Raw genomic sequence first — 5,223 nt, forward strand, 5'->3', positions numbered from 1 at the left:
GTTGCTTTAGTGTGTGGAGATGCTGTGGACGGCTCCTTCACTGGGGCTCGGTGTGTGAGACCCATCTCACCTGAGCTTTTATACAGCCCTCCGCAGGTGTGTCTGCAGGGGGATTTAGGCTGGCTGTCAGGGTCAGGTGTCTAATGGAAGCTCTTATGGGAGGACACCACCACCTCTCCCAGAAATTCAACAACCGAACAAAGACATGATGGTGAGTTTATTTGTTTTGATCACCTTCTAAGATGGCGTTAGCCTCTGATAGTAGTGACATCTTGAAGCATGGCCTTAACTGAAAGGTGTTGTTTGAAGACCTGCAAAGGCAGCTTATAAAGAATAATTAGTAGGGCTGTCAATAGATAACAAAAAATTAACTAATTAATCTCACATTTTGCAATTCATTAATCTAGATTAATCGCGATTAAAAGTTTGTTTGTCTGTTTTTTTTTTTTTACTTCCAATGAAAAATATCTCAATTTCCATACATTGTCAATCAAACGAGCTGTGACACCCAGGTAATTGTCATTGCTGACTGATGTCCAGTGGTCACCAGTAAGGGTGACGGTGGCAGCTTGCTCGAGGAGCTGAATTTTTCGTGCTCTCTCGCCGTCATAAAAGGAATGTATGCGAGACAAAATGGTGCCCCTCTACGGTAAATCGTAAGAGTTGTCTCCTGAAGCAATTCGAATCACCTCAGTCAGCCCAACGTCCTTAACTATGTTGATGGTCCGACAGTCACCGGCAACCAAAACTGCTAAAGCGTTGGTAACCTTTTCACAGACTGGTCTAGTTATTTTACTAGAGAAGGCGTAGATTGTGGGTTGGCGACCATCTAACCTGGGACTGCTTTCTGTCGGGTGCTTTGCATTAAGGTGATAATTTAAAGACGAGCTGCTTCTGTGATAGCTAAATTCAATTTGACAAATGCTACATACAACTTTAGTTTGGTCGATTGTTCCGTAATTTTGCCTATTAAACAGAAACTTTCCGCCCAACAATCCCTCAGCTCTCTCCATCTTCAACTACCGCAGTGGTTGTCAAACTTTTTCTGTCATTCCCCACTTTGAACAAGGGGGGCTATTGGTAGGCCAAGCCCCCTACTTACATTGCCCGAGGGGACACAGGTTCAAGTCTGGCCTGATGTAATTTCCCTATCCTCTCCCCACCTCTTCTCCGCATCGCTTCCTGTCATAACTTCATAACTATACAAATAAAGGCATTACAAAAAAAAATATAATAATACATTTTTTTAAGTTGCGTTAATTGCGTTAAAATATTTTATCGCATTAATCGCGGCCGCATTAATCGCATAGATTAACGCGTTAACGCTGACAGCCCTAATAATTAGATATTATTACCAGATCATATCAGCAGAAAAATTCTTACATCTTTTCAAATTTGAAATACTCACAAAGATGTCCTCAGAAATCCAACCACTGCACTAAGGCATAATATTCTGTTTATTTGTCCTCATCATCTCTTAAAATCTCTACATTTTGAGAGAAGTTTCAAAGTAAGGTGTGCCTTGGTAGTGAAAGATCTCGCTGTCCTCAGTCGAATTCGTCGGATGCCCACACTTTGGTTCAAGTTAGTTGTTCAGGAATAACAGACTTGTAGAAGACGGTGTCGGTAGGAAAACTGTATGATCAGGGAAAGTGTATTAAAACCGGATGTCGTCACTTTAAGCCGGTCTCTGGTTGGATAAAGCTTTTCAGCAGAAATGGACAAGGACCTTTTTGATTTATTCTGTAGGAACCATGCCGATGCCTGACTTTTAATATTGTGTGACGTTGTTGAAGTTCAAGTTCAACATTAATAGCGATTGAATTACCCTTGTGTCGTGTAATCGCTAGCGGTAAATAAACGTTAATAACTTGAATGACTGATTAAGGATATATGTTACACATCACAAACACATGTAATCGATGGGTTTTGGGGGAAATGAGGTAATTGGTTAGCTTAAATTGCAGTATCTTAGGCGAGCTAATTGACCTGGCTAGCTATAGCGGAATTAACAGTGCTAGCTTTGTGTTTGGTCATATAGCTTCGTAAAAGTTCGGTTAACAAGTCATTTGTGTGTTTAGTTGTATGACTTCGTAAAAGTTCGGTTAACAAGTCAATTGAGCATTAAGCCACCTGACTATAATGGGTCTATTCATATTAGCATGCTAACGTTAGACTTATTAGCGGCGAGGCTAGCTAGCTACTATGTGTTCCAATGGATTGTTGGTCTAAGCGTTAGCTTCAGTTAAGACCTACAATAGGACAATACTCTGCAACATTCGTGTACCACATGGACAACTAACCGAGTCAATGTAGACATAGGTTAACAAGTCACTTGTGTGTTTAGTTGTATGACTTCGTAAAAGTTCGGTTAACAAGTCAATTGAGCATTAAGCCACCTGACTATAATGGGTCTATTCATATCAGCATGCTAACCTTAGACTTATTAGCAGCGAGGCTAGCTAGCTACTATGTGTTCCAATGGATTGTTGGTCTAAGCGTTAGCTTCAGTTAAGACCTACGTGTACCACATGAACAACTAAACGAGTCAATGTAGACATATAAAAAGTTGTGTAGATAGCTTTATTCACATAAGATGTATAACTTCACAAAAATAATAATAATTTAAAGAAAACCGATCGTTTGCATGCCAGGCGATCAACACAACTTCTCAACTAAAAAGTAAAGGTCCTTGTCCATTTCTGCTGAAAAGCTTTATCTAACCAGAGACCGGCTTAAAGTGACGACATCCGGTTTTAATACACTTTCCCTGATCATACAGTTTTCCTACCGACAGACGGCTTAGCGAAAGAATGTGTTTTATTCAGTCACTAGCCACGGTCAGTTCGGCGCAGCACGAGCATGCGCTAGGCACGTCTGCTCACGGGTTGGTCTCCTTGCTTCATCTTCTTCAAAACATTACAGAGGTGTACATACATTTATAATGTATTTGGTAGGGTGGTGTTGTTACACCTACACTCCCTGCTTTTACATTCAATTAGCCCAACTATCGTCAGCCTAGCAGTGTTAATTTCGTTGACGAAAACTATGACGAAAAATATTCGTTAACGACCTTTTTCCCGGGACTAAGACGTGACGAAAACGGATCTTTATAAATAAAAACTATGACTAAATCTATTTTAACTTTCGTTGACGAGACGAGACGAGACGAAAATGTTGGTGGTTGACTAAGTCACAATTGTTTTTTTTTTCTAAACTTGTATGCACATCATTGGTTGAATGTTGCCCGGTCCTGTATCTATCCCTCCTCCACTCCCTGAGATGCCCCGACATGCAAGTGACGCCCTAACAGACGTTATGATGGCTGAAGTTCAAGCACTCGGTACTGGAAGAAAAATACGAATAGATATCTGGACAGTCTTTAATTATAACTTGACAGAAAGTAAAACACAATGCACCGCAATAACCGGAGAGAAACCTTGTGGCTTCAAAATAGGTGGGAAGAACACAACAAGAGGCACCTGAAAGCGCACAAGACAACCCTGCCATTTATGCCAAGGTAAATGAGCTAGTAACTGTCAATGATAATTAGCTAATGTTAACTAGTTATTAGAATATATTAGCCAACGTTAAGTTAACTTCAAAAGGGCAGTTGAGTGTATATGTTGTGTCAGCTTGTACAACTAGCTAGTCATTTTCGATTGAAACCTCCCGTTTGGCTTGGCAAATGAGTTCCAAAACGTTTAGCTGGCTAACGTTAGCTAACTATGAGGTAACATAGCTAAGTTATACTAGCTATCGATTGCTAGCTAAGTTATACTAGCTATCGATAACTAGCTAGTAAACGCATTGCAGAATGGACTATAGGACAGGCCACGCATGACATTAATCAAGAGAAAATAAATGAATACGTGATTGGTTTACATATCCTTGTTATTATCATTGGCATTACTTTCAACTCTCAAACTATCTGTCTAGCTAAATATGTTGGTTATCAGATTGCACAGCAATTCATATGGAGGATATGTGGTTGATTTAACTAAGGCCAGGTAGGCATAGTAGTTGTATTGTGTTATCACATCATTTGAATCTTCAAAATCTAGACTTGATATTCTCTTATATTTTAATGATAATACTGTTAATTAAGTATTGCCTTAAAATTATTATTTACATTGAATTCATTGGAATTCAGCTGTAGGCATATACTAGGAGATCTGTATTTTAGAGACTAATTGCATCCACAGTTTAAGTACTGCAAGCTTGACTATTATGCAGTTGTAGACACAACACAAGGGGTCCCCGGGCCTGAGAAGGGAAGTAAAGGAGTTTAATGTGGCTATAAGATGGACTTTCAAATGTGACTAAAACTAGACTAAAATGTAATGAGACTTCGTCGACTAAAACTAGACTAAAATGTTCTGAGTTTTCGTCGACGAAAACTAGACTAAAACTAAGGAGGATAAAAATGACTAAAAGTGACTAAAACTAATATGCATTTTCGTCTAAAGACTAAGACTAAATCTAAAATAGCTGCCAAAATTAACACTGCAGCCTAGTCAAAGATAGCCTCCACTTAGATGGAGATAAAAGGACCAGACGTTGTGTGCGTGCATTACGGTGTCTGTAACCACACCCCTTCTCCTGTTGAGGTGCTTTCCTGATTTGCCGGGTAGGTGTTTGTTCTCTGGCGAGTGGTACAACTTTTACCTATTACTTTTGGGCTTACCTTTTCGTGTTTGTTTTGTAGCCCTGTATTCCTAGCCTTCCCTCTGACGCTCGCCTTCGGTATGTCCTTGTCCCTGCATGTTCAGGTATGCCTTTCCTATTTTCATTAACGCTGGACAATGAGTAGCCTCTTTTCATACTGGCTCTAATTAGCGCATATGTTTTATAGTGAGGAACCGTACTTCGCCGCTGACCTCGTCGTTCCAGTTATAACTGTTAAGCCTCATCTGCTTAGCCAGTGAGACTCCGTGACCGTGCTGAAGGGCCTGATCACAAAGGTGCTGCTGTTTTGTTTAGCATGACAATGCGTGTATGATCCAGCATGCTCGTTACTCTGCCAAACTGTTGTTTTGCATGTTGGTCTGACATATCTCTGAACTGGGTTTTCGTTTTCTTTGTCATGTTCTTTTTGTCTGGGCATTGTACCATCTTGTTAACTCCAATGGTGTAATGCTTCTGTCTGGTGTGTTTTCTGTCTGCATGTGACTGTGGATAAGGCTGGTGGCGCTGTAGCTGTCCTGGTGCATATTTGTTCTG

The 5,223-nt window shown here is 40.3% G+C and overlaps 1 long non-coding RNA gene across 1 annotated transcript; it reads left to right on the forward strand.

The window, feature by feature from the left end:
• Positions 1 to 4,534: 4,534 nt before the first annotated feature.
• On the forward strand, positions 4,535 to 5,223 carry LOC116217961. Its single transcript, XR_004162621.1, has 3 exons — positions 4,535 to 4,630; positions 4,709 to 4,772; positions 4,856 to 5,223. It is a non-coding gene; the product is annotated as an uncharacterized LOC116217961 (long non-coding RNA).

The sequence above is a fragment of the Clupea harengus genome, chromosome 20 (assembly GCF_900700415.2).
Source record: "Clupea harengus chromosome 20, Ch_v2.0.2, whole genome shotgun sequence".
NCBI classification, from domain to species: Eukaryota; Metazoa; Chordata; class Actinopteri; order Clupeiformes; family Clupeidae; genus Clupea; species Clupea harengus.